Genomic DNA, 19,884 nt, shown 5'->3' with positions numbered 1-19,884 from the left:
GGAGTTGTTAAGGAGACTTAATCATAAAAATAGCGAAGAATTCCAGAGGAAACCAACCTACAGGAGTCAGGGTCATGTGAAGAACACTCTGTATACCTATTCTTCTCAAAAATGTGGTCCTGCCCTGTCACTGCGGTTACCAGCTTCCTGGTTCCACCTAGCTCACTTGCATTCTAGCCAGTTCCCGTAACTAGCCTGTCCACATTCTTAGCTTGCTTCAGAGAGAATTTTCCATGCCCTTTTAAAGAAAACCTAAGGAAGAATCTATAGATTATTTTATAAAATGATCTTCATAATTTTTCACTCTACACCTAAAGCAGTGGTTCTCAACCTTCCTGTTAATACAATTCCTCACGTGGTGACCCCCAACCATAAAATTACTTTGTTGCAATTTCATAACTAATTTTGCTACAGTTATGAATCATAATGTAAATATCTAATATGCAGGATATTTGATATGTGATTCCCTAAATGAGTCATGACCTCGAGGTTGAGAACTGCTGTGAAGGAAAGTATTCTTGAATAATGTGAACAGACCTCACAGAATCTGCAGCTCTGACTTAAAAACTGAGGTTTCCCTGAGGGAGAAGACAGTAGACTGACTTGCAACCTCAGCTCCTGCCTGAGATTCTGTCTGCCAGCCTGCCCTCCAGATTATAGACTACCCTGTATCCCTCTACTCCTCCTCCTTAGAAAGCCAGTTCTTTGAAATAAATCTCTTTATATGGGAAAGCATCTCCATCATTCCTATTTCTCTGGAAAGCCCTGAGTCATGCAAGGAGGAAGAAGATACTTGCTATGAACTCCTCAGTTGAGTTTTTTAGAGGCACCAGATTTGGGGATGGAAGGGAGCCTGACAGCCAGAGGAGGGCAGGTGTTGAGAGTCTCAGAAGAGACAGTAGCACTCGGAAATGTGGGCACAAATTCTTTCTGAGGTGCACCATCTGGACCATCGGATGTGTAAGGAGCCACTTCTAGAAGCTCATGTCTTGTCAATTTCTGTCAGGCTGGGTCTCATCTGCTCTGTGTCTAAAGATGAAGGGTTTTCTACCTTCCCACACTTCCAGGCAATGTCCATGAGCCTTAACTTCAGGGAGATCAGCTGCCTTGAGAAGACAGGGTTCCTTTTAGCTTTGCCTCAAGCTCCAGCAAGCTTTCTGAAAATCTACTTTGCCTGTTTCAGGGCTGTCCTGCTCCAAGTAGTCCCAGACAGGTCCTTTCTCAAGAGCCACTTTTTTTCTCCCTCTTGACGAACTTGGTGTTTCACTTCCTGTGTCTCTCCTGATCCAGGTTCTGTCTGATCTTCCTTTTCAGTGAGGTTGGTTCAGTCTGAAAGTGTTGCAAATGATCTATCCTGTGGGTGCTTTGTTTTCTTCTTCAGTGTTGTTGATGCTGAATTGGATTTCTCTCCATCTTGAGAGTTTAAGGGCACACTTGACTTTTTTAGTCAATTTCCTTCTGGCTCCTCTGGTCATAACTTTTATCTCTGCCAGGTAATTACCCATGTTCTTTCCTCCAAGGGAAACTGTCAGAGCTTCCTCCTCCTCCTCCTCCTCCTCCTCCTCCTCCTCCTCCTCCTCCTCTTCCTCCTTCTCCTCCTTCTCTTTCTTTCTTTTCTTTTAAAAATACATTTCTTTTTATTTTATATGTTTAGGTTTTTGCCTGACTGCCTGTGTGTGTGTGTGGGTATGTGTGTGTGTGTGTGTGTGTGTGTGATGTGCATGCTTGGTGTCCACAGAGTCATAATTAAGTCATGGGATCCCTTGGAACTGGAGCTGGAGACAGCTGTGAGCTGCCATGTGGGTGCTGGGAATGAAACCTGGGTGCTCTTGATGGCTGAGCTATCTCTCTAGCTTCTTTTGACCTCTAACTGGAATCCAGGATTTCATGCCTGATAGGCAAGGGTTCCTTCACCGGGCCAGTCGGCAGTGTCCGGGCCAGTCAGCAGAGTCTGGGCCAGTCGGCAGTGTGGGTTTAGTATCTTTGGCCAGCTTTCCTCTTGACTTAACCAGACTCTCCCCCATACCCTACAATTATGTAGGAAAATTCTGAGTCTCATGCTTTCTGTAATATTTTTTTTGTTTTGTTTTGAGACAGGGTCTTTCTACATAGCCTGGGTTGTTCTAAAACTCACTAATTAGGCCAGGTTGGCTTCAAACTCACAGAAATCTGCCTGCTTCTGCCTCCTGAATGCTGGGACTAAAGCATGTGCCTCATGCTTGGCTCTGTATGTAGCAGTTTTAACTTTGATTTTTGTTTTTCCCACTGGGTTTTATTTGACTTCTAGGAACAGAATCTTCAATAGAATAGAGCAGAATGGTTTGATCTGAATACTGAAGGTTTCCCTTTTCCAGGTGGCTTGCTGATGGGGTAAAGGGGGCAAACCAGTGGGCTGGATCTGTCCAGGATGACAGGCCCATATGGGTTTTGATCTGCTTTCACTGCAAGAACTTACTAGGGCTGAAATGGGGGTGGTACGTTTCTGGCCCACAACAGAAAATATTTTGTTTCGGTGGTTGTAAATCTCTGTCTATACCCGGGAGCACTGCTAACACACACACTGCCTGACACACATTGACTGTTTCCCTCCGGTGCTGGCAAGAGTGAGCTTGAGTCTCACGTTGTCAAGTACTTCTGCATAGTGCTGCTGTGCTCTAGGCTGTGATGTAGCTCAGTTTGGTAGAGAACTTACCTAGCAAGCACAAAGCCCTGGCTTCAGTCGTGGAAATCAAGCTTGGAGACAAATACCTGTAACCCGAGAACTCAGAAGGCAGTGTCAGGAGGGGCAGAAGTTCAAAGTCATTGTTGGTTAGGCAGTAAGCTCCAGGTCATCCTGGGTTACATGAGATGCTATTTTAAAGGGAAGGAGAGAGAGAGAGAGTTTTCAGCACCGCCTGTGTTCACCCACAATATAGATCTGTAGGATGAAGCATCTCCATGGCAACCAGGCAACGCAGAGCAGACTGCTGTCCCCAAGTCCTGCTGGGCCATGATGCACTGTGGAGGACATGGATGAAGTACCATTCAGAGCCAAGCATGTGCCCTCCAGCCCAGCAGAGCTGAGAGGATGAGAATGGGAGTAAGGAAGGGACAGGATGGATCCAGTACAGAGTTCATGTAAGGTCAACCTTGTCCATGCCTGATGCTTCTCTCTACCCAAGTGTCTCCTTTTATGGCCCTAAAAGTCTCTTTATCTTCCTCTTACTGCCCACAGGCAACAAAATCCATTGGTGGTTACTGGACCTCTTCATTTCTGTGTGTCCAGGGTTCAGAACAAGGCACAGAGAAAAGCTTGTTGCTGAGCATGTTTGAAGAGAGAACAAATGAAGGAGGGGTGTCAGTCGTCCTGAGCCATCATGAAGACACACTGATAACTCGGCAGGAAGTTTCTTTGGAAAAACACAAGGCTCCGTTCCTACCTTGGGATGGTGGGTGGCAGGAGAGCCCATGGCTGCTGTAGACCAGACTCCCCTGTCCTTCTTCTGACTTGCCACTCACTGCAGGAGACTCTGAACATCTCTAGTTTGTCAGTTTCCTTTCCTCCTCCACATGTGAGAGTGCACTGTTCAGCTCTAGGGAAGGTTGTGAGGATTAACTTGAGGACAGATATAGGGTCTGGGGGTAAGAGACTCAATGTTCTAGTAAGAATTTCTTGTTTGTTTGTTTGTTGTTGTTTTAAGAATTTAAAGCTGGGTGGTGGTGGCGCACGCCTTTAATCCCAGCACTTGGGAGGCAGAGGCAGGCAGATTTCTGAGTTTGAGAGTTCGAGGCTAGCCTGGTCTACAGAGTGAGTTCCAGGACAGACAGGGCTACACAGAGAAACCCTGTCTCGAAAAACCAAACCCACCCCCCCCAAAAAAAGAATTTAAGAATGGCCAGGCAGTGGTGGTGCATGCCTTTAATCCCAGCACTTGGGAAGCAGAGGCAGGTGGATTTCTGAGTTCGAGGCCAGCCTGGTCTACAGAGTGAGTTCCAGGATAGCCAGGGCTACACAGAGAAACTCTGTCTCGAAAAACAAAACAACAACAAAAAAAAAGAATTTAAGAATGAATTCAAATGGATTCCTTTTCTTTTCTGTTTAAGGTTTATTTATTTATTCATTTATTTTATGTATATGAGTACACTGTAGCTGTCTTCAGACACACCAGAAGAGGGCATTGCATCGGATCCCATTACAGATGGTTGTGAGCCACCATGTGGTTGCTGGGAATTGAACTCAGGACCTCTGGAAGAGTAGTCAGTGTTCTTAACCACTGAGCCACCTCTCCAGTTCTTGTTTTTATTTTTTTTTTTTAAAGATTTATTCATTTTATTTATGAGTACACTGTAGCTGTCTTCAGACACACCACAAGAGGGCATCAAATCTCATTACAGATGGTTGTGAGCCACCATGTGGTTGCTGGGATTTGAACTCAGGACCTCTGGAAGAGCAGTCAGTGCTCTTAACCACTGAGCCATCTCTCCAGCCCTCTTGTTTTTATTTTTAACAGGGACTTACTATGTAGACCTAGCTGGCCCTTAGGACTCACAATGCTTCTGCCTCTGCCTCCTAAGTGCTCAGATTATAGGTTAGTGCTACCACATCCAACTTAGTGAGGGCATCGGATCCCTTAGAACTTAGAGTTAATTGGTTGTGAGGCTCCTGATGTAGATCCTGGAAACCAAACCTGTGTCCTCTGCAAGAGCAGAAAGCACTCTCTACCACTGAGCACCTCTCCAGCTGCTCAGCTGAGGGAACATATCCAGGATATTTGCAGTCCACTATGGTGTTGGTTGTTCCAGATTTAGCAAGAGCAATAGAGATTTTTTTTTCCAAGTCATGGATACTGTTATTGAGAAGATAGAAATAAGCGTGGAAGGTTCTGAAGACAAAACCTCTGACAGTATGTCTGAGCAAAGGCGGGGACATTGCTGGGACAGCACGTGCCAGTGGAGGGTTCTCCAGTGAGGAGTCTCTGCAAGCTTTGTGTGGCTCCTGGCTGCCAGAGAGCAGAATTTCTAGGCAGCTTGTAGTGTTTCTGGTCTAAGATAATGCTGAGTCCAGTGCCAGCCTTCGAGAGTGGCTGTTTGAAGCAGGAGGGGGCCATGTTCAATCAGCAAGGTCCCTGTTATCAGGAGTCTTAAGCCTTGGGTGGCTCTTCTGTGGTGGCAGAACTACTTTCCCAAAAACGTATGGAGCTCCTGGAGCTCTCTCAATAAAAGTCTTACTACTGTTCAAATAGTGCCTAGAAAATATGTCTGGTAGTGTCAGTGAGGTGGCTTCGTAGGTAAGGGCACCTGCTGCCAACTCACTGATGTGAGTTCGATCCCTGGAGTCCATGTGGTGGAGGAACAGAAATGATCCTCTCAGGCTGGCCTCTGTGAAGGCATACAGGCATGAACTTGGCCAGATCCATCTCTGTTCACCTCAAATAAAGAAATAAGTAAGTACAACAAATAATTAAGTACAAACAAATAATTAAGTTAAAAGAGAGAAGCGGTAAACAAAACAAAAAATAAACAAAAAACAAACAAAAAAGCAAACAAACGGGCTGGAGAGATGGCTCAGTGGTTAAGAGCACTGACTGCTCTTCCAGAGGTCCTGAGTTCAATTCCCAGCAACCACATGGTGGCTCATGACCATCTGTAATGAGATCTGATCCCCTCTGCTGGTGTGTCTGAAGACCAGCTACAGTGTATTCATATACATAAAGTAAATAATTTTTTTAAAAAGCAAACAAACAAAAACAAAAAATAAAACCTACTAAAACTGCTAAGAGAATCAGGCAAGAAAATGGAAATAAACCTAAAAACAAACAAGTTTTTTTTTTTAAAGATTTATTTATTTATGTATTCACCATTGCTCTCTTCAGACACACCAGAAGAGGGCATCAGATCCCATTAAAGATGGTTGTGAACCACCATGTGGTTGCTGGAACTTGAACTCAGGACCTCTGGAAGTGCAGTCAGTGCTCTTAACCACTGAGCCATCTTTCCAGCCCGGTTTATTTTTTTTTAGTAGAGTGGAGGACATAGATTTATTAAAGAAAAGTGAGAAAGTACTCCTGAGAGTCGACTCCAAGGCAGAATATCCCGTTTGTTTGTTTGTTTGTTTGTTTGTTTGCTTGTTTTTAGGAAATGTTATGTTGACACACAGCAGCCCCTGTGATTGGAAGCTCCCTGTAAAGGTTACACACGTGTTGAAAAAATTCCTAAGACAGCAGATGGTTTAGAGCTTCCAGCTTGTGACAAGTTCGGATGTTACAGATTGAGAGTCAAGTGATCTGGGATGTTTAGTCCTGTTAACGGCTATTTCCTGTCCATGTCTGTATCTGATCTAACATCCCTTTTGACTATTAGGTAAAAACCTTTGGAATGTATCGGTTTAGCAGACTACCACCTTCCACCAACCCAAGAGTTAAGAGTGTTGTAGGACCGTGAAAGGTAGTCTGGTTCCTGGTTGAGCTAAGATTAGAAACCCCGGAGACTCTAAAAGGATGGTCGATGTTTCGTCTGATTCCTGGACAACAGGCTCCTGGCACGACGCCGCAGCCCTCCATAGATTTGTGGCCTTCAGTCACATAAGGGCAATGCCCCAAGCCCCTCCACAGGTAGAGGAAGTGACCTATGGTCACATAGTCTCAAGACAGATCTCCATTTTAATGAGGTACCTAAAGGTCTAGAGGCTTAGCCAATAAACTTTCCTCCCCAGACACTCCTCCCTGCAAAAGGTATTTAACCTCAGGCGCACCCTGAGAAGTGGAGTAAGGTTTTGCTCCTCCAACTCTCCACCATGACAATAAAAGCCTTAAAACCATGAACTTCCTCTTTTCATCGGGATCCACCATGGGGAGCCATGGAGAAGGCCTTTGCCTACAGAGACACTTTCTAATCTTCTGTAAAGATTTGCACTCTTTGCACTCTCTGCGCTCAAACCTGCGGTTTACAAGCCAAAGACTCATCCCGAGGCCCACCCCCGCCCCACCTGGGCTAGATCCAGCCCGCAGCAGCCCCAACTCCGGTCTCAGCTCTTCCCCTCCTTGCGGGCCTGGGGACTCCCAAGCCAGCTCCAGCTGTCCCCAGGACCTCAAACTGTGCTTCCCCACTCCAGGAGTAGTGTCCTCCAGGCTGCTCTATGGCGGGACACCCACCCAGCAACAGCATGGGGTAAGGAAGGTCAACTTCCTGCATCCTGCCTCCCGGAGCAGCTGAGCCCTGTGGTGGAGCAGACATGGGACCACTAACCTTACCAGTGTCATCAGATAGCATCCAAAACCTAGAGCAGGGCTGTGCTTGGTGGTGGACGCCTGTCATCCCAGCACTTGGGAAGCAGAGGCTGAGAATCAGGATCAAGGTCATCCTTGGCTATGTCACAGAGTTTGAGGCCAGTCTGGTCTCATGAGACCCTATTTCACAAACAAGCAGCGAAGCTTTTTCTGCTCTGCTGCAGCCCACCTACTTACTGCCTCAATCAATGTATTTGATAAACAAGTTGATTTATGGCTGTCATTTTAGCTTACTATAAATGTTTACAGAACCATTTCCATGGTGTAATATGCCATTCAAGGCAACCTGAGTCTGTGTTTCTTGAGCTATAATAATTCATATTTGGATCATAATAAACTCATTTCCCTTTGGAGTGAGATTTCTATTTTGCATCAGCACCCCTGTTTTCTGTGGTGTTGCTTTGTTCCAACAACTCCAGTGTGTGCCTGAAGCTGCCTATGATACCCAACCTTAACAATATTGTTTTCTTTACATATCTGTGACAAGCTCAAATCAGGCACAGTAAGAGATTGGAAACAATGACTAATAAAAAGAGAGTGATTATCACCATATTGCATAAAAAATATTTGAAAATATGAATTGTAAATTTCTATTTGGTTTGTGTGCATGTACAGGTCTGTTTGAGACAGAGTCTTGTGTATCCCAGACTGGTTCCAAATAAGCTGAAGATACCTCAGACCTTTAGTCCTCTTCATCTCTGCCTCCCCGTGCTCTCAGATTGTGGGCTGTATCACCACTCCTGTGTTTATGAAGTGCTGGGGACAGAACACAGAGCTCAGCAGTGCTAGGCAAGCATTGCCTACCGGCCGAGCTACAACCACAGAGATGTTTTTGTTTTTGTTTTGTTTTTGGTTTTGTTTTGTTTGTTTGTTTGAGATGGCTTCTGAGCACATCATCAATAATTTACTTCTGAAGTTTCCCATTTGGCATTTTCAGACTTTGGCTGACCAAGGACTGGGGTTGAGGGGACCACTGCATGAGATTCAGCTGCAGACTGCTTCCTGCCTTTCACTAGCCTGTCCTCTCTTCTCTTCTGAAACCTTGGCATCCTATATCTGGTCACAGTGAAATGGTGCTTGAGCCTAAGTGTCCTGGGTGACTTTGCTAACACGTGTGCTGCCTCAACAAAATGTGTCCTCCCTGAGCACAGTGTTTAAATGTGGGCTTATGTGATAACTAGATCCTAAGAATGCAAAATCAGAAATTGCTAGCCACCATTAAGGTGTGGGCCTAGAACTGGCAAGCATCACTTCCACCATACTTTCATAATTAAAGTGAAGTACAGGGTGAGCCCACGTTTAACAAGAGGTACCACTTGAGGTTGTGGGTAGCTCCAGATGTGGTCTCATGGGGCAATCTTCCAGCGCTAGCTTCCTCTCTAGGGAGGGCTGACCACCTACACACTGAAGTGGTAGCTATGAGATGTGGTAACGGAGCTTAGAAATGGTAGGAAAATTCTGAGTGGTCCTAGTTTCTGATCTTGCTACTTTTAGCAAAGTCCTACAAGAGAGAAAAAGACGGAGCAAATCAAGCAGGAGCGAGTTTTTCTGCTGCTCACCTTGCTGAGGGCGGAACTCTGCTGAACTGCTGAATCTGACAACTGAGAGGCATGTAATTTTGAGTTTTGCAGAGTTGAAAGAGCCGTAGCTTTGGCGTTGAACCAGGTCTACGCAGTAACTGCTGAGTGGCAGCCTTAGCAGGAGTTAGGACTGCTGCCTTCTTTAAAAGAGCTGCAAGCCTGTTCAGTGAAGGAGCCAAGAATGGAGCTTTCCCACTGAGGCCTGTGGTTCCAGATGGCCTGAGGAAATCCCTTGATACTTCAGGGAATGGAAAGCAGCTATGCTCACCACTATACCACCAAAGCACGCTACATTAGGGGAGCGGATAACAAGAGGTTAAAGTCTGGCTCAGCAATTAAGAGCACTGGTTGCTCTTCCAGAGGACCCAGGTTCAGTTCCCAGCACCCAGTTACAATCTTCTGTAACTCTAGTCCCAGTAGATCTGATGCCCTCTTCTGAGTAACCTCCTTAAGTACCAGGCACATGTGTGGTATATGTATATTGACAAAATGTTCATATGCATAAGATTAAAAAATATTAAAAAGCCCTGAGGGTGAGAAGAGGGGGGGGACCCATCGCCTCCACTCATCTGCTCTGTCGTGAGGTGGCATGGGTGTGGGTGTGATGCCTCCCTTGCCACCTGCAGGTAAGTGGAGCTGGCCATGGGGGAGGGGCATAGGTGAGCCATCCCCAAGGATGTGAGAGTAGGGGAGCTGTGTCAACCCCTGTCTGGCTGTCACACTTCAGAGAGTGGGCCCCATGCCTTAACTGGGCAGCACAGTTGTGGTATGCATGTTGGGGACCAGCTGTGTCCTCTGTTTCCTCCCTCACGGTGTCCAGGTACCACTGCATGGAGCAGGTGGGGTCTTGAGGATCCTGGTTAGGCTGGGAGTGAGTATTGACGGGAGAAGACCTTCTCTGAGGATTTTAGGATTACGGCTCTTTTAGATGATCCTTGTGGAAACAGCTTTCTTAGAAGATCTCCAGTGAAACAGTTGGTGCTCACTCACTTTATTCAGGGTAGACAAGGGCTATATATGAACCTTGGAGCGTGGGAAGGAATTTTCAGAGTGAATGTAAAATCACTGGCTGGAACTTAAATACTGTGACTACCTCATTTGTGTGGAGAAGCACTCCAGGAATCCCAGGTACTTGCTTGGTGGAAAGAAGAAGTTGAACTTAGACGTTTGCTAAGGGCTACTGGACCTTCTTCAGGTAGAAGATTGGGATCGAGCTTCCTAGAGAAGGGGACTGGGGTGCACTCACAACAATCAGTAAAAAGTTTAAAAATCATTTAGTGAATAATCTTTAAAAAATATATTTAAAAGAGTTGTTTTTTTTTTAATCTATATGTGTGTATGTCTGGTCTAATGCAAGAGTGGCAAGTACACTCAACTACTGAGCCATCTCTTTAACATCTAAATAAATATGTCTTAAAAATTCATTTGAGACAGGGTCTCACTGTGTCAACTTGGCTGGCCTGGAGGTCAAAGAAATCTATCTGGCTGCCTCTGTCTCCTGAGTTCTAGGATTAAAGACCACTACACCAGATGGGAATTTTTTTTTTTTTTTAGGTTTTTCGAGACAGGGTTTCTCTGTGTAGTCCTGGCTGTCCTGGAACTCACTCTGTAGATCAGGCTGGCCTCGAACTCAGAAATCTGCCTGCCTCTGCCTCCCGAGTGCTGGGATTAAAGGCGTGCGCCACCACCGCCCGGCTCAGATGGGAAATTTTTGTTTGTCTTGTGTGTGTGTATACACATGTACGTACGTACACATGCACACATATGTGCCGTGACAAATTTGTGTTGATCAGAGGACAGCTATGGGACCTGGATCTTCTTCTGCTGTGCAGATCCCAGGGATTCAACCCAGGTTTCTAGACTTGGCAGCAAGCACCTCACCTTTATTCTCTTACGCATCTTGCTGGCCTCTTCATGTCAGGACACAGAATTTTATTTAAAAAGGAAATGTATGGGCTGCTTAAAATATAGGAGGTTCTGGGTATCATCCTCAGCAGAAAAAGAAAATACTTAATAGGTTTTTAAATTTCCTTTTTGTTTTTAAAGGTTTTTATTTTATGTATGGGTGTTTTGCCTGCATGCATCTCTGTACACGACCAGTGCCAGGTGTTCATGGAGGCCAGAAGAGAGCACTAGATCCCCTAGAACTGGAGTCACAGACAATGGTGAACTGCCATGTGGGTGCAGAGAATCAAATCTCAGTCCTCTGGAAGAGCAGCCAGTGCTCCTAACCACTGAGCCAACTCTCCAGCCTTAGGTTTTTATTTCTATATGAAGTGCCTCCAACCCCAATACACTGCTTCAATTTTTTTTTTTTTGAGATTTTATTTAAGTCAAGCATGGCAGTGCACACCTTTAATCTCAGCACTCAGGAGGCAGAGGCAGGTGGATCTCTGTGAGTGCAAGGCCGGCCTGGTCTACAGAGTGAGTTTTAGGACAGCCAGGGCTACATAGAGAAACTCTGTATTCCTAGATGCTTTTCTTCATCTATATCTGTGCTGCATGTACATGTGGTACCCAAGGAGACAAGAAGAGGGCATCGGATCACTGGAACTGGAGTTAGAGAAGGTTGTGAGCCATTTTGTAGGTGCTAGGAATTGAACCTTCTTGGTCCTTTGGAAGAGCAACCAGTGAATATAGCTCTTCTTGTATCCCCTCATCTGATTCCTAGGGAGGAAGCAATGTGATTCCCAACTCTTTTGGTTTAAAGCTATAAATACAGCTGTCATTTTGTAAAACCTCCGAGGAGCACATTTTCAGGACTGTTTGAAGATTGGGCATGTAGCTCAGTTGGTAGAGTGCTTTCCTGGCACACATAAAAACCTGGGTTCAATCCCCAGCACTGGATAAAACTTAGAGTAGTGGTACACACCTGTATTCCCAGTACTTGGGGAATAGAAGAGATCAGATATTCAAGGTCATCCTTTGCTACATAGTGAGTCTGAGACCATCTTGGGCTACATGATATACTCTGTCTCAAAGAAAAAGTATTGCTTAAATTTGTACACAAAATGAGTGTAATTTTCTTTGTCTTTAACTAGGTTGATTTTATTTTTGGCCAATAGTGGTATGAAAATGCCCGTGATCGCCACTAGTATTAGAGCCATGGATGCTGCTATTACTGCCTACAATCATAATAGAAGGGAATTAAGGTTCATTCATTAAGGGCATTTTTAAATATTTATTTTTATTATTCTTGTTATGTGTAAGTATGTATGTTTGCATGTGGGTAAGTGCAGGTACCCACAGAGGCCAGAGGCGTTGGATCCCCTGGAACTGGAGTTACAGACAGTTGTGAGTCTCCTGATGTGGGTACTGGGAACTAAACTCAGGTCCCCTGGAAGAACAGCAAGTGCTCTTAACTGCTGAGTGATCTCCATGGCCTTGTTTTATTCTAGAGACAGGATTTCATTGTGTTTCCCAGAGTTTCAAACTCGTGAGCCTTGTTTCTCAGGCTCTCAAGTGTTGGGATTACAGATATTCATTACTGCATCCAACTTCACAGACTTCACAAATGGCAGGGGTTTGTGGAGCCCAAATCAAAATGACATTTTCTAGATTTAGTGTTCCCGAGAATCACAGTGTCTGTCACACTTGTTAAAATGACTCTGAGCTGGTTTCTGAGTTACCTGGCCTTCTAACTGGCCACAGATCATATGTTCTGCTGTATCTTTCTGAATACAGCTCCAGAGCTACCACCCCCAGAAAGTCCTCTGGAAAGCTCTAGACTGAGCTGAGTTCCCTCAGTCTCCCAATGTCAAGGGCCTTCCTGTACTAGTCACAGAACCATGCCACTGTCTGTGTTCTTTAATCTTCTGAATTGGGGTCATGAATATTCATTAGCTCCTATTAGAGACTCCTAGGCTTTTGGCTTGATGTAGAGCCAGGTGTGTGTGTGTATGTGTGTGTGTTTAAATATGTAAAAAATATATTTCTAGAAGGGTATATAAGAAGTGTCACAAGAGACATGGTAGATTACAAAAAGTAGCCCTGTCCCTCTGTGCATGGCTTTTTAAAAAAATTCTTTTTATTGGGCATGGTCAAATACATCTTTAGTCCCAATACTTGGGAAGTAGAAGGAAGCAGATTCCTATGTTTGCGGCTATCCTGGCTTACACAGTGAGAGCCTGATTCAAAAAAAGAATTTAAAAAAAGTATTTGTGTGGGCTGGAGAGACGTCAGCGTTTAATAGCACTGACTGCTTCTCCAGAGGTCCTGAGTTCAATTCCCAGCAACTACATGGTGGCTCACAATCATCTGTAATGGGATCTGATGTTCTCTTCTGGTGTGTCTGAAGACAGCTACAGTGTACTCATGTACATAAAATAAATAAATCTTTTTTTAAAAAGTGTGTGTGTGTGTGTGTGTGTGTGTGCGCGCCTCTTGAGTGCAGATGCCTGTGGAGGCCAGACTAGAATATCAGATCCTCTGTAGCTGGTGTTTCAGGTCCACCATGGGTTCTGGGAACTGAACTTGGATCCTCTGTAAGAGCAGGAAGCACACTTAATGGCTGAGCCATATATTTAACCACCGTGAATGGTGTTTTCCAAGATGATTTTGCTGCTTCTCAGGTCAAGAGGTAGAATATATTTCTCTCCACCTTCCAGGTGACGTGCTTTGACCACAGAAGGAGTCAAAGAGAGATACAGAATTCTGAGCCTGTGTGAGAGGAGGCCTGGAAGCATCCAGCCTTCTCTCGTCTTGACTTTTTTTTCTCTCTTCTTGTTTTCCTTTTCCCTATTCTCTCTCTCTCTCCCTCCCTCTTTCTCTCTCTCTCTCTCTCCCTCCTTCTCCTTCTCCCCCTCTCTTCTCTCATCTCTGTCTCTCTCTGTCTCTGTGTCTCTCTCTCTGTCTCTGTGTCTCTCTCTGTGTCTCTCTCTCTCTCTCTCTCTCTCTCACACACACACACACACACACACACACACACACACACACACACACACCAGATCTTACTTAGTTCAGGACCTTAAACTTCTAATCCTTCTGCCTCCATTTCATTTGTCCTGAGATTGTAGGCATATTACCCCCACATCTGATTTTACCCAATGATGGGTATCAAACTGAGCTACATTTCCAAGAATATAATTTAAAAGCACATCAAGTTATCTGCCTTTACTCACAAACCTTCTGCTCTAACAGGATAAAGGACCTTGAATTATTTGTTGGTTAAAGACCGATTCCGCTGCTGGCGAGAGGCGTTACTGCACCCTTGTGGACATATTTGGTTACTGCATCCAGCTCTGCGCATGTTTGTCAGAACAGAACGTTGAAAAATGCTTCGGCCATGTTGAAGACCCAGATAACAAGACTTCATTCTGTGACATCTTCTAACTGTTCTTCCACAGGAGATTATTATCTGAGTCACAAGCCTGGATGTAAACTACCAAGTACCTCTGTGGCCTGCAGGTGGTTCTGACCAACAAACAGCCTGTTCCTTATAAAGAGGAGATGGGTTAAGAGGGGTAGGGGAAGGGTCTTCTGAAGTTCCTAGATCTGGCTTTGGAATTCTCAGAGCACAGTATCATTCTCACACGATTGATGTCCTCAAGTCCAGTACTTTTCTCTTCTCCAGCCTTGAGGATAGATACTAGCCCCTGGCATCCTGGATAGCGCAGATGAGATCCACCATTGTGGACAGTCATAGAAGGCAGAAAAAATATAGTGTGGGGTGGAAAGCTTTGGAGATGTTTTGTTGTCGTTTGTTTGTGGGTTTTATTTTGTTTTTGTTGTGTGATAGGAGTTCATTTAAGTTGTCTAAGCTGGTCTTGAACTCACTATGTAACCCAGGCAAGCATCACCTTCTGAGTAGGGGCCGATGGCAAGTTTGAGTCACTATTCTCCCCTACCGCCTGCAGACCCGAAGGTTCATGTCCGTGGCTTATCTTTTGAAAAATTCTCTCTGAGACTGAGAGTAGAGCTCAGTGATAGAATAATTTCTTAGCATGTGAAAAGCCGTGCCTTTGATTCCCAGATTACAAAATAAAGGAACAACCTAAAGACCACTTGCTTTCGCAGGTGGTGGAGGAAATCTAGCAGGTTCTTGAGATAGAAGATGTGGGGCTTAGCCGGCAGATGGCGCTGGTGGGCCTGCAGACCTAGCCCAGCCCAGCTTCCTCTAGGAGGCCGGCTTCAGAGTCAAGTGCCATTGGGAGACGCTGACCTGGTGAAGGCTGGTTTATGTTCCTTCTAGTATCTTTGTCTCAAGGTCTTATAAACCAGTTGCCCTGGCACAGATGTGCAGATATAGAATAATTGTAATAGGGAGAAACGTTCAAGATGAGAAGTAGGGTAGGAGCAATTCCGGAAACTGCCACCAAGCTGCACTGTAGCCAGGGTTTCAGGAAAAGTAGTGGCAAAATGGAGAAAGAATGTATTTTGCTGACATGAATGCTAGAGATAGGCACTTTTAAATAGAGCAGGCAGGGGAAGGGAAGAATTCTGTGCCGGTCACCTTGGATCTTCTGTAGAGGAAGCATCCTTGTGATAAAGGAGAGAAGCCCCTGGGATTCAGTACTGTAAGTGTCAGGCGGTTCCTCCTCTGGTTAATTCAAAGGTGCCAAGCTGTCAGTCTGGGGATATGAAACAAACCTTCCAGGCCTTATAAGTGGGTCAATCCTTTTAATACTGTGAAGGAAAAAACAAACAAAAAAAAAACCAAAAAACCAAAAACACCCTGTGCTAGTTAGGACAGTTTGAGACAATAACTGAATCTTTCCTATGAAAAATTACCTGACCAACAGGTTTTTGTTGTTGTTGTTTTGTTTTTGCTTTTTCAGGACATGGTTTCTCTGTGTAGGCCTGGGTGTCCTTGAACTCACTCTGCAGACCAGGCTGTCTGCCTCTGCCTCCCTGGAGTGCTGGGATTAAAGGTGTGTGCCACCAGCACCAGGCTAAGCCACAAGAGTTTTTTACTCCATCCATCAGAACAGTGCACGATCTGACACAGGGGCTGGGCTTGTCACTCTGGGCCTTCCTAGCTCTCCTTGAGCCACATCCACCCTGAGGTTACCAGACAGCTGCCATAGATTCTGTCATCGCCAGATGTTGTAATGTTATGAAACCTGGGAGGAAGTATCTAGGAAACTTCCTTTCTTGTCTCTTTTGTCCTATTTATCTTAGGTAAGGATATATCTCTTTAAATTCTGCCTCTTCACTAACCCCTCCCCCCAGAACACTTGATCTTTATTTTTTATTTTTTTATTTATTTTTTTTTTACAATTTAATTGCATGGCTCAAAATCTTGCATTTTAAGACAAATACTCTTTTATTTCTGTTAAACTGAATATACAATTATTGTTCCCTAGGCAACCAACTTTTGCTTATTACTACAGTTTCACATTAATAAACAGATGGTGAAAAGACAACTTTGATTGTGAAGATCTAATTACAATAATAAATAAAATAATTTATACAAGTTTCCTTTTTTTTGGACTTTTCTATAAGGATCATATCATTAGAGCCCTACAGGCTAGTTTTGGCTTTACCTTAGGAATGACTCTTGATTTCTTTTGATACAGAAGCAAACTTTGTTTTTAAAAGTGCCTGAGGGAGAAGCTATACTGTACCCCCGCCAGGTAATGCACTAAGTGAACAGCATACTCTAATACCCCTCAGCTATCTTCTGGGCAATTTATATAGTAAAACGTGGAATAAAAAGTCATGGTTATCAGATACAGGCAATGTTACCTTTCCCCTCATTTAATTTCACTTCAAAGTGCTAACTGTAAACTAATGACTGGTTTCTGGTGAGGGTTGATAACTGCTTTGTTACCAGTGCATTTTGTTACCACTTTAACCGCATTCCCTTTAAAAGTTAAAAATCAAAGACCTGTAGTGAATTTTTTTGACTCTGTAATGCTTTGCTCTTTACCCTGCCTCAGTCAGCTCCCACTGCCAGCAATGGGTTAAGCATCACACCCACTTCCCGTGATGCTGCAGTTGGATGCTGGTCATGTCATATACTCCTGCCTAAGTTAGTCCTTCTGAAAGTCACTGCTAACATAAGCTGGACCATGTGGATAATATAACCTGCATTATAACCAGACCAGCTTGAGTCAGGACAGTGCTCGGTGTCTAACTGTGGAGATGAGTATTACTGCTTATACTTAAACCAGAGTAGTTAAGCTTTGGTGAGATACGTAGCTGCAGTGACTGCAACCCCCTCTTGACACAAAACTTAACAAGACTGGGCAATTCTCGCTTCCTGTCCTCCATCAGAACACACTGTTATAAAGTTGGACCTCAGGTGATCTACTTACAAGGAGGTAAAACGTAACAGCAGCAACGATCTGTGTGGCTTGAGCGCGGCAGGCAGGCAGCTACGCACAAGCCAGAGGAACGGCAAACCAAAACTCGGGACAGCTCCTTTCTTTGGAGACAATGTAGTCACAATGTGGCTTCTAATAATCTAATGACAGTTTACCAAGTCCTCAACATCCTTTGAGTCTTCAGAAACAGGACTGCCCAAAGATGATCCAATTATATTTGATTCCTCCTGATGATGTTGGAATATAGGATCTGTTAGTGTTGTCAAAGGCAAGACAGATTCGGTATCTATAACATCAGACGCCTGGATAAAGCCTTGTGGTGAAGGAACGATAAGTATTGTTTCATCATCAGTTGTCTGATGAACTTGGTGTACTATGGTAGGAGACTCTAAATCCTCAGTAACATAAGCACTGGCTAAGTCGGAAGGCGGTTCTTCCTGCTTAAGGTCAGTGTCGGCAATTTCTTCCTCTGTTCTGACCATGACACTATTCATCAGTTCTGTGCTATTTTGGTCGCTGAATTTAGACATGTGAGCATTATTAAATGATGGTTGTATAGTCATCTTAGTTGATCTTTATTTTTATGGCCAGGGAGTATCTTAGTTACTTTTCTGTCACTGTGATAAAACACCATGACCAAGGCAACTTATAAAAGAAATTGTTTAATTTGGTGCTCACAGTTCCAGAGGGTTAGAGTCCATGACCATCACGGTGGGAGCATGGCAGCAGGCAGACAGACATGATACTGGAGCAGTAGTTGAGCACTCACGTATAAATCACAAACACAAGGTAGAGTGAGCTAACTGGGGATTGCTTGGGGTTTCAAAATCTCAAAGTCCACCCCCATGACACGCTTCCTCCAACAACACCTCCTAATTCTTTCCAAACAGTTGTACCAACTAGAGACCAAGCACTTAAATATATGAGCCTAAGGGGACCATTTCATTCAAACCACCACGGGTGTGTGTGTGTGTGTATGTGTGTGTGTATGTGTACCAAGCCTGACAACCTGAGTCATATGTATATGTATATATGTGTCGTATATTTGTCATATATACATCATATATACATACATACACACATATATACATACACACACATATATACATACACATATATACATATACACACATATATATTGAAATCCAGGAGAAGGAGACCTATACCAGGTCAGACTTCAACCGGTGGTGATTCATTGCTGTCAGCAGAGAAGAGAGTGCCCACTGAGAGGTAACAGGCTGCCTGACATAATATTCTTTCATATGGTCTCTGATTACAAAACTCATACATGTTCATTATGGGGTATTTGGGAAACCCAGAAAGAGATGAAGAGGAAAATAAAGAGGCCAGGGAGGAAGCCCAGCTGGTAGATTGCTTGTCTAGCACGTCGAACCAAGCCCTGGGTACACACTTGGGTTCTAGCACTCAGAGGTGGCTGCCAGATGAGCTGAAGTTCAGGTTGCAGCTACATAGCAAGTTCAAGGTTAGCCTAGGCTACACACAACCGTATCTCAAAAAAAGGGAAGAAAACAAAATCTCATATTTTATATTCTACTATTTAGACGCAACCATTCACATCAGCCTTACCAGTTTTATCTGTCTCTGCATTCCACGGGCTCCGACCTTTTCTAGGTTGCTCCAGGCCTTAAAGTCTGCCCCTAGCTTTTGAAACCCGCCTTCTATTTAGCACACAAAATGTGGTTGCAGACTATGGCCTCAAACACTTCCCTCCATTACTTCTTTTCTCTTTCTGTCTTTCTGTCTGTCTTCCCTTCTTTTTCTTTCTTGTGTGTATGCTCTTGTGTGTGTGTGTCTGTGTGTGTGCACATGTGCGTGTGTGTGTTTACATGCACACATGCACATGTCACAGCATGGGTGTGGAGGACAGATGATGATTTTTGGGAGTTGGTTTCTCCTTCTACCATGAGATCCTGGAGGTTGAACTCAGCTCGTCAGGCTTGATACCAGGTGCCTTTACCTGCTGAGCCATCTTGTTGGTCCTCCCCCTTACACGTCTTTGTTTGTTTTTTATGTTTTGATAAAGTTAATAGATGATAGCACACACACACACAACAGGTGTGTGTAAAGAATATGATGAACATGTGTGCACTCAATGCTCCTTCTGAAAAACAAAGCCTCATCAATGGTTTGGAGCCCTGTGTGCTTATTGATTATAGCCATGTTATAACATGTATAGCATCAGAGCGCTGATGCTTCCTGTTTTCGTTGGTGTTCCGCATTGCCTGCAGACTCAGTATTTCGCTCACTCTCCTGGTCTACAGGTTGCTTGCTGTGCAGCAGCTCCAGGCCGTGCTTGGCATGTGCTCGGCCTCCTGTGTGGGCTGGCTGAGTTAACTTCAGGCTGGGACTGGATGTGGAGCTACGTGTACTCATCCAACTTGGATCAGAGTCCCCCTAGGGCATATTCTTTCCATGGCAGCTCCCCGAGGTACGAGAGCCAAGTCAAACAGCACAAGCCCATTTAAGGCCACCACTCTTGTAAAGTCTAGGAACATTCCACAGGCCAAAATAAGCCATATAGCCCAGCCCAACTTTAATGGGAGCCACTCCCTTCTTAGTAGAGGGAGGTGCAGTGAATATTTGCTAAGCCATAATCAGGATGAGCACAAACAGGCACACAGTGAAATTATGTATTCATGAAAGATAATAATAATAATGACTGTGGTTTGATGACAATAATTCTCTCCCTCTCTCTCGGCCTCTCTCCCTCCTTCCCTCCTTCCCTCCTTCCCTCCTTCCCTCCTTCCCTCC

This window comes from Grammomys surdaster, unplaced genomic scaffold (genome assembly GCF_004785775.1).
Source record: "Grammomys surdaster isolate TR1022 unplaced genomic scaffold, NIH_TR_1.0 203, whole genome shotgun sequence".
NCBI lineage: Eukaryota > Metazoa > Chordata > Mammalia > Rodentia > Muridae > Grammomys > Grammomys surdaster.
Note: the sequence above shows the minus strand (reverse complement) of the source record.